Genomic DNA, 10,639 nt, shown 5'->3' with positions numbered 1-10,639 from the left:
CCCCCCCCCAACCACCACCATCACAATACTCAATTAATGTGTGATTTATTTATTTATTTTATTCATTTATTTTGTTTAGCACAATTTGTGTCTTGTGACTTGTTCTTTTTTGTAATTCTCTCTCTTCCATTTGATTCTAGGTACGCTCACACGGCTGTTTGTTTTCTTTTTTAATTATTCACACACACACATGATATTTGACAATTGATGTTTTGTGAAGCGTGCTTATTGACTTTCTTGCTTAAAATTAGATGAAAAAGATCAATACCACTTTCATGTCTGTTTGCTCACATAAGCAGCCCACCTGCTTCCCAGCACCTTTAAATCTCACTAATTAACTCATTTTGTCATGTTTGTTTAATCTGAACAAAAAGCAAAGAGCAAAAGTGGCACGGCGGGGTTTTAAACGGGACTTTTTCCGATGATGCAGTGATGTTTTCACCATTAGGTTGCCAAGGCAGCGGCACATTTTCCGAAAATGCAGAGCTGTTACCTGAATATCGACCATTTTAATCTGGGCTTTATTATGTTTGTGTTCATATGTATACAGACAACCGTAAGTGATGGAAGTTTCATTACATAGTTAATTTGGTGCTTGTCAAAGAAATAAGTAGAAAGAAGGGTGCTCCATCAAACAACTGTGGCTGTGTGAATGTTTCCTTTCTGTGTGTGTGTGTTTTTCTATTTGATGGCAGTTGCAAATGTGGGAAATTGTCTTTCTGTGCTGCAGGCTGTTTTAGCCTTCACATATCAAACTTTTAAAGCCTTTTTAAAACTCCAGGGCAGTCTCATCAAAAATCAAATATGGGTCTAATTTGTTTTCATAAAAGATTACAGAATTCAAACTCTAGTTGTAGAGCGAGAAAGTGAAAGTGTTTACACACAGCCTGTAGTTAATAACTTCATAAACCGAGAGGCAGTCCACCTCAGTTAAAATGTAATTTTAGCCCTGTCCTCATAACTTCAGGGGAATCTAACGACCTTTCAGAAACACTGTTGTTCAAACTTTGCTCGATTGTGTGTTTGTGTATGTCAGTCGGTGTCTCTGTGCGTGCCTCTGGTTCTCTTTCCTCAGCGCTTTTTGAGAATACAATGAGGATAATTAATCACAGAATGAATCTCTGTCCTTTCTTTCCTTTGTTCTTTTTCTTACACCAGTAACGTTGTATTCACGGACAGCCATTCCCTTTCAAGTCCTCTATTGTCCTCTGCTTGTGTCGTCCCTCTGCCTCTTTCCTCATTCTGTGTTCTCTTTGCTGCTCTTTCTCCTTATGTTTAATAATTAAGGAGAGACGTACAGTGTTGGATTTGAGGCCCTCAGGTACTCGGAGCGATATGACAAGACCTTTTTCTGATGCACGAACCGGCAAACATACTTAGCCTCCACAGCGCAGACTCACGATTGCACAAATCTAATGCAGAACTTTCACGATTAATACATGAACACCAGGAGTCACTGAAGGCCACATGTGTTTTTCTTCTCTCAGTCGTCTCCCCTCACTTTTTCTTTGTATCCACTGAGATATTTGATATGCGATAATAAACTGATTAACCATCCAGCTGTCAGCTTCCTTCAGTTTTGCAGATATTTCTAAAATATATCTCTGTTTCCATTTTCTTTTCAAATAAGGTTATTTCTGAGCCAAATGGCATTTTTTGAGGCAGCAAATAAACGGTGCAATTTTTAAAATGTATTTATTTATTTTTGTGCTCGGTCTTTTCACATTTGTATAAATAGAGTGCATTTTATGTTTTCTAGCTGCTTCAAATTCAGCTCTTGTTTTCCTCAAATTTAGGGTTGGTGTACTGTGGCTCCCTGCAGATAATCTTCCCAGTGAGGCTGGTTGGTCTAACTGCTATGGAATGGGTAGTGATTTAAATAGTGCCTTTTAATGTATCTGCTGATAACAAGACTAAAAATGGGACACGGTGCAGAAACAATGACAACACCAATGTAGAATGTAGGCTAATGATCTCTGTGGCTTTTATAGGAGAAAAGATTCAATTATTCAGAACAAAAATAGTTCATTAAAACATAATTAGAACAAAATAACTTTTGCAAACTCATTTTCTGTGCCCAACCTCATTTGGAAAATGTGTCTCATTTGGAAAAATTATGTCTTTCTGGATTCTTTCCAGGAGCTCTGGAATTGCAATTCTGCTCCGCTTATCCTGCTAAGAGTTCCTTTGCAGACGCAAATTTCTACCACAAATCTCTTCTCAAAAATCGGTAGCATTAATTATTTACTTTCCTGTCGGTGTGGCCACATTCCCACATCTGCCAGTGAAACAATATTTGGTTCTCTGCCAGCGTGTGGCTGCTCCAGCTCGTCAGGCACAGTACGCCAGTCTGTGGCATCTGTCTTTAACAATCAAAAAAAGCACGGGTGTTCACTGCACAGTTATAAAGCTTTTATTATCCTTTGAAGCTCTGCGTGCTAATAATCTGCCTCCTTATTCTGCATTTTTTGGCAAATGTGATAAGTAGCTAAGTAACCTTTGTAAATATGTGATGGGAGAACGCTCGATTGCCCTCCTTTTTCCTTCTCTCTCATCGAGTGGAGTGTGGGAGCAGCAGGGCAGTCAGTTGTTTTCAACGTGATGACACAGGTGGCAGATGCACTGTTATCATCAGGCCTCCCAGACATTTAATGGAAAATCTACCTGTTTCTTCTTCCTGTTTGGAATTCTCTTCATCCATCATTTTTCCCCCTCACCCTCACCTTTCCGATTTCCTGTATTCTTTCAGCCCACCTGGGTTGTCACACAGAGCAAGATGAGAAACTGGGAAAGGAACTCAGCAGCAGCAGCAACTGACAGAAGGGTGGGAGGGTGTGTGTGTGTGTGTGTGTGTGTGTTTGTGTGAGTGTGGCTTGGTGCACACCTCTGCCATCATCTTCATACTCCATTACTGCCCACAATTGTGTTGCAGGCCACTCTGCGGCCTCACACAATATTTATAAAGGTGCACATCTCTGTAAAGATGTCCAGACTCACACACTTTCAGCACCACCGCTAAGTTCTCCCACATGATGTATCGCTCTGACAGTCCTCAGCACACTGTCATTATTACAGTCTTCATTATTTTCCTTACTGTCACTCTTTGATCTATTCTGCTAAGCTGTCAAGCCACCATTCTTTATTGCAGACTTTAGAACTCATATTTCTGTTTGTCTACATTCATCACATGCACAATGAGTCATTGATAAATGACTCCTGGAAAAATTAAAACCAACCACTTTGCCAGGTCTCCCATGCATAAATTACATTATTGGAGTAAAAGAAGAGAGACGCTTTGCTTTTATGCTAAATCGAAGCATTGCCAGCGTTGCCAAATAGGTTGATAGTATATGTAATTGAAGCAGCACTAACGCTCTTTTGATCCAGTGACTGTTGAGTGAAACTGGGAGAGGATGGATGCTCTGTACATGCTGCAGGAAATGACATATAAGTGAGCATTTAGGCAGATAGGTGTTTATGTCTGTGTGATTTGGCCGGAGGAGGAAATACTCTAGCCTGATGACATTTTGAGAATTTAAATCTGCCGTCCTGAAGATGCTTCTTGTGCGGATGTAAGGGTGTGAAATAGCCAAGTTTAAACGCTTACAGAGCTTACTGAGCAGTGCAATGAAATGTGTAGTGATTAATCGCCATGCACGCAGGCTCTTTAAGGGTAACAGTACAAGCCTTGGGCATATAGGAAGACAGTACAGCTTTCACACCCCCGCAGCCTCGAGGGTGAGACTGATAGAAGAATGATAAGCCTACAGTGCTAGCCTGATTAAGGTGGAATAATCCCAGGTCTTCTGCCAGGTCTCAGCGAGGGGCCAACAGAAGGGACACTGCCAAGCGTCCAGCTTTAGGTATGGCCAGGGATCCTCATTTTGAGGAAAGCCCCTGGTAATGCAATGCTGTCAACTTAGTTTGACAACCGGATAGAAGTTCAGTGAAATGCAGTTTGGGAATAGTGGGTTAGCACTGACAGCGAAGTACACAGTCAGTAAGTATTGTGCACTTACAGAGTGAGCAGTAGTGACAGCTTACAGGAACGTATTAGGCACAGAGTAATGGTGCATAGATCACAGTCTCTGCAATAATTAGACAGCATCAGGGGGGACCATGTTGACACCCGGAGGGGGCAGCCAAGTGCAGCAATCAATCCAACTGGAGAGCATAAGGAGAGATACTTTCATATACAGGAGAGAAACTAAAAATCAGTCGGTAGTGGATTTTTTGGTTGTTTTTTTTTTGCTTGCAACCAAAAAGGTAACAAAATAATCCTCCCTGAGCCACAATTAATAGTAGCAGCACATGACGAGCATGCATGCCCCAGCAATTATTTCAAATATAATTGTGCTCTTGTTTAGACTAAAACCACTACTTACATGATATATGTTGAGGTGTTGGTGTACACGGGCTAGCCTTTATGACTTTTACTGAAGCATTTCATTGGGAAATAAAGCCTTTTATTTGTGTGGATACCAATGGGAACTAGAAATTGGCATTCACACATAATTCCTGTTGAGGAGTGAATGTTCTGCTCCACCACGTTGCTTTCTTGCCTCATATCGATGCCACTGTTCTAACATTGACCATGTCTCTGCATTTCCTAATTATCTCAATTGTCTTCTGTAACTTTGGGTCAGTGCTGGCACCTTTTATTCTCACTTTGTCCCCTGGAGTACCTCTCATCCATCTGACCCATCTACACTTTGGCCTCTTCTCTGTTCCTTTGTTGTTTCACCACCTGTTTTAGCACTGTGTCATCCCCTTTTTTCTATGACCCCTCTTTTCTCCATATTTTAGCTCCTTATTCTATCTTTGTCTTTTACCTTTTCCTCGCACAGTTTTGTCCTCGTTTCCCCTCTACATCTCCTCCTCCACTCTACCCTTTCAGTCCACTTTACTGTTTCATTTTCATTTCTTCACCCCCACTTTTCCCCCCTCACTCGTTTCCTCCCCTCATCTTTACTTGTTCACTCCCTTTGCTTTTACATCCCACTCCTCTTGCTTGTGGTTCTGGGCAGTGTTCACCAAGCATATTGGCACATGCTGGTGGTCGATGGGTTTTGCCATGATTACACACACACACACGCAAGACACATGCCTATGTGCCTGCACGCACAGACCTGTTGGAGATGGTGGTTGATGAGCAATGCCAGACTCTCAGCATCCGTGCCTATCAGAGCTGCTCAAGAAACCTCATTAGGCCTCCTGTCCGCAGCATGGTACTGGCTTCGGTACTCGCCAACCGGCTTCTTTTTTCTTTTTTTGCCCTGAGAGGAATTTGAAGACCTAGCGCTATGCACTTTTCAACACCCACAATCATAAGTAGTGACATAGAATCACTGATCAGACGCTTGTTCAGCAACTCCAGTATTTGACCGTGATCACATCGGAGGTCTTTAAACTGATGTGAATGTTGATGGTCCCATTCCCTGCAGTGATCCCGATCACTTAATCAGTGAGATGAGCCCTTCTGTTGCCAGGCAACACATAATGTCACTCAGTCAACTATTACAAGCAGCGGCATTTCCTAACAATACCATAAACAAACGAATCTAAAAATCCAACCAATTGTTTCATTCATGAAAAGTTTCTCTCTCTGTAGCATTTCTATCAATGTTTCTAGTTGCTTTAAACGGTTTATGGCTACTCCTGCTCTCTCCAGCTGATTAACATCATTTTTTTAGATCAGATAAGCAAACTTTCTTTGTGTGCATTAACACTATAATAATGACAAGCAAGCCAGTGGACAGACAATCTTGAATATTACAGAGGCATCAAGCTAGTAGTTGTGTACTTGTAATGGTTTATGGGGCATTCAGATATGGTTACAAGTTGCAACTTTTCCCTGAAGCCAAGTTTGTTTTCTTTCCCAAATTTGCAAATAGGCAACTGATGACTAAGCTTTAGACACTGTAATATATTCAGGCCTTCAGCCACACTGATATGCAGTGAAGCTGCCCTGCCTAAGATATTGTAAATCTAAATATTTATCAAGTTACCGACAGACAACCCTTTTTGATATGGGCTGCAGTGTGTCGGGTTGCTGTTACTCAATATAACATCAGCCTAAAGTCGATAATTTTACAAAAGCACTGTGACGGCATTGAAGATTGGTGGCACTGTGAGCCGATTAGCTGTGCAGTGCATCACATTAGTGGTCTGCCTCTCAGTATGCGCCTCTGTTGGGAAGGTCCAGGATGTGACATTCAGCTAACTGGTTGGCAGTGTGCTGCAGTGTGGGTTGGAGTGACAGCTCAACTTTAGTCCCCTCTTATTCTCCATCTTTCTTCATCATCTCAGCCCCATACCCACCCCAACTGTCACCACCTAGAAGGGGGAGAAAACTTTTCCTACCTCCAATCTCTCTCTGTCGCTGTGGTCTCCAGACTGCTGTAGCAAACCATCAGTCCTCCGGCTGTCAAGTCCTATTCAGCCTGGCTGCCACTGGCACTCTTAACCAGCAAGTTACATAACAAAAGAAAGAGAGAAAAGAAGGGACAAAAGAAAGGACAGAGTGGGTAATAAGGTGAGAAATAAGAGAAGAAGGGAGGTCAAGAGGGGGGACAAAAGGTGAGAGACAAGTAAAGAATAACAATGCGTGGAAAGAGAGCATATTTGGCGGTTATTATCATGCATCCTGGGATGGTCCACAAACTCTGTGTATTTTGCCAGCAGTCCAGAGCAAGCTGTCAGAGAGGTAACCTCCAAAATGCAAATAATCGCACAGTTGAAAGCATTAGCATTCACTGAATGAGAAATTAAACTGAAACGTGGGCCTGAGCAGGCACTGGCAAAGAGTCAAATGCTGGGTAAACCTATTAAATGTTCAACTGTTAAAACTTATAGCTTAATTAAAAGACTCCAACAACAGAAAAATTCCATTCCTGTTTTATGATTCGTCTGAACTAATTTCAACGAAAGCGATATACCTATAAAATCTTATTTACTCGTTTTGCCATGTCCACTGCTGTTCTTACTGCTATGATTATGTGGATTTACTGCCCATCTTTTGAATAAAAGTTCAAGAGAGGTGAGCTGCAGAGCGAGTGAGCAGTTCGAAATTGGTAAAGTTGTATAGAGAACTGGTGCAGAGAGACGAGGATCAGAGGTGAGACAAAGAAAGAAGACTAATCTGAGTGAGGGAAAGCAAGGCTTTCTCTTGCCGCTACAAGCTGTGCAAGAGATTCACCTCCTTAGGGGGGTGTGTATTGATGAAAACCAGCATCTTCAAAGTAAAGGTAGGCTATGGCCTTGAGACACCAGCCCAGGCTTAGTTTCACCCCTCGTTTGATTGTTGATTATTTATCCAGCAAAGTGCCCGCGGAGACTCTTCTTGCACACACCTTGTCTGTGAATATTCAATATTTCTATCAGGGCATAGGAAATGCTAGTTAGGGCTTTGTGGGATTTCACGAGTGCTGACATCATGTTTCTCAGCTTGTCTGACCTGCTTCTATTACTACTCCACTTTCAAACATGGTTGTAAACCTGTGGGTAGTACTGTTAGTGCATGAGGACTGGTTTGTTGTAAGCCTCGGTGCACTTTATTTCGCTTTCTAAAATCCCATAATAAGGATCCATTTTACTGTTTTTTGCATGTTTCCAACTCTACTTTTCCATCACGCTGGACATAAATATTCAAGCAAATATATATGAGACTGTCGAGCATGCAGCACAGGAAAGGTTGGATGGTTTCGGCTACTGCATCACAATTGGAGAATGTATTTGGTTATAGTCTAAATAGGATTTAGAGTACCATCTATGTGGGTGTACTGCACTGTTTTTGTATCTGTACCAAACACCCCAGCGTTTCACACATCCAAAGAACCACAGGATTACTTTGTTCAAAGTATGTGGGTGTCACAGAATATACAGAAATCACAGTGACAAAGTTTTGCCTCTCTTATCTCAAGCTGCAAAGTTTTGGGGTCCGATGCATTTCATCCCCCTGGACCTTCATTAGAGTTAGGCGTGTGGGTGTCGGGATACTGGGCCGTGGTGTGTGATTGATGGCAATTACATGGGAGTATTTTCCTCACATTGGGCCTGTGTTACACCTGAATTTAGCTTTTACTTTGCTGCGCTGCAAGGCAAGCAAAAGTCATAAAATAAATCTCCCGCGCTGGCTCTTCTCCCAATATAAAAATTACCAAGACAGGAGATAGCAAACATTGTATAGGGTTGTTTTAGGGTTTTAAGGAAGTCTTTTATGCAAACTTGGCCCTTACAACATTGCTCCATTCTTCACTGCCCAATAAAAACCGAGCCCGCAGGAGAGGGCCCCCTTTAAATCACTCTGATTTACCAATGACTAGTGTACGTGTGCGTGTGGGTGTATGTATGTGTATTTTTAGGACAGTGTGTGAAAGAGAGACTCTCCAGAGTGTTTGCGCGCACACAGGCTGTTCTGTCAGTGGCAAAGAGGTAGCTTGCTTGCCGCAGAGCGTGTACTTGAGAAAGGACACCTGAGTTTGTAAATCTATCCTGTTCACTTTCTCTGTGCACTTTCCTGTCCACTCGACTTTTGGTCTCATTTTTCTTTATCTCTGTTTTCAATCACCTTCTCATTTCTTCCCTTTCCTTCCTTTTGTTTACTTTTTTGCTTGACCTTTCCCCCCCCCATGCATGTCCCTCCTGTACACTCACATACAGCCAACTTTTACCAGTTTGCTTTTATTTGAGTCATTGTCATTGATTATCTCTAAAGTGTCTGTCCTTCTAATTTGGATAAGAAAAGTCTCTTTGATAGAGAGCATATGTCTCTACAACTAACTCTTGTACTGTGCCTGGTAATTATTTCCTTTAAAGTTGCCTGCCAATTTGTATCTTACTGTTCTCGCTTTACCTTCTGTTGTTTTCTCAAATGACTGAGAGTGGAATAACACTACAGATTTTTTTTATAAGATTGACGATTTAGCCCTAATTAAGTCGTCCCACATAAACCTGCAACACCACAGTAGAGATTCAACGCTGTTGCAATTCCCTCATGTTTTTCACAGCGCCCCGTGTAGAAAATTTGGCTGGAATGAAAATTCTCACTCTTAATTAGATCAAGGAATTCACAAGGAGTCTTGTACTATTTATCCACCCATTAAAGCCCATTAGAAAGCTGCGATCCACTCCCAAAGCTCTTTAAGTAAGTTGTATAGACAATGACAGCGTCTGACATTTTGTCTGAGCGTTGTTGTAGTTTTTTTCACCATTGGACATGAAAGCATATAGACGGAACCGTTAAAATGGAGATTGCTTGGCTTCAGTTCCAATTTTTGATTTCTGAACCCAGTGAGTCTGTCAGCTACTGCTTTTATGTTTCTGTATACTGTAGGTGGGGCATTACAAGCATTAGAGACAGGCCGCATGGACAGATTAAGAGTGTAACAGTCTTTTTGTAGTCAACATTTTTTATTAAGCTGTGACTCTTTCCCCAGAATTTAATTGAAAGTTGTTAAAAAAAAATCAACTGAAACTGACAAAATCTATTGTTTGTTATTGGTTTGCACTGCTTTCATTTAATATAGTGATTTAATTCAATTCAGTTTGATTTATATAGCCCCAACTCACAACACTTGCCTCAAGATGCTTTGTATTCTAAGGTAAAGTGCCTTAATTGAGACAAAACCTCAAGAACCCACTATAAGCAATCATTTGGCAACAGTGGGAAGGAAAAACTCCTTTTTAAGAGGAAGAAACCTCCAGCAGAACCAAGCTCAGGAGAGTAGTCAGTACGAAAGACAAACTGTGATTGAAATGTGTGATTTAAAGATTTTCACATTTTTACATGCTGTTTGTTTTCAAGCATCCCATCTATTCTGAAAGCAGTGGCTGTGTCACATTTGTTATGTATATGCAAGTAAAATTAAATTATTATTAAAACCAAAAAAGGAAAGAAATTCACTTTACATTATCTTCAAGTTCCAGTGTTGAAAATCAGTAGCAAGAACAAACACGTTCAAAGAAAGGTCGACTTCAGTTTTGTTCAGTTTTCCCCCCTCAGGAATTTGTTTTCTTATCATATTTAACCCACATCATACTCTACACCCCCTCAGACTAAATTAGTGCCAAGCACAGTCACAACTAAATCCTCATAGAATACTTTGAAATTTAAAAAAGAAGCTAGATATAGCACCTTAGTAAGTAAGATATTAAAAATCTGGTGATGTTCAGTAGCTGGAGGCTTTCACATGCCATTTCACCAGCTGAAATTTCCAACAACATATTGTAATCAGGGCTATTTCATTTTTTTTGCTGTTATAAAAGGGCTACTTCATTAATTATGTCTCTCTAAATACTCATTAAATGTATGTACCATGTGCTAAAAGGTTTGGATTTTTTAAACTAATGACCCAACATGTGCTTTTAGTAAAGCCAGTGCCTTAATTTGTATTTGAGTTGACATCAGCACTACAATAATATGTTATTTTAGTGAAAATCACACACTTTTGCTTTATTGGATGTAAATTGACACCAATGGCACACTGTGGACACACAGTGGTCAAATGTGTGGGGAGTAAATTTGATTAAAATTGCTGCTCTGCTGGATCGTCGATGCATGTCAGTGCTGGAAAATAGGACAGTGGGACTGACCTGAAAGGCTTTGTGTTGACACTGCTGGTGAGTGGCCTTTGGCATG

At 41.0% G+C, this 10,639-nt stretch overlaps 1 protein-coding gene across 3 annotated transcripts in view; it reads left to right on the top strand.

Moving 5' to 3' along the window:
• Window positions 1–10,639, top strand: part of ccser1 (coiled-coil serine-rich protein 1) — a 122,573-nt gene that overhangs the window by 109,648 nt on the left and 2,286 nt on the right. The window lies entirely within an intron of this gene.

Source organism: Pundamilia nyererei, unplaced genomic scaffold (assembly GCF_000239375.1).
Source record: "Pundamilia nyererei isolate P.nyererei 1_Seehausen unplaced genomic scaffold, PunNye1.0 scaffold00006, whole genome shotgun sequence".
NCBI lineage: Eukaryota > Metazoa > Chordata > Actinopteri > Cichliformes > Cichlidae > Pundamilia > Pundamilia nyererei.
Note: the sequence above shows the minus strand (reverse complement) of the source record. Positions and strands in the feature narration are given on the sequence as shown.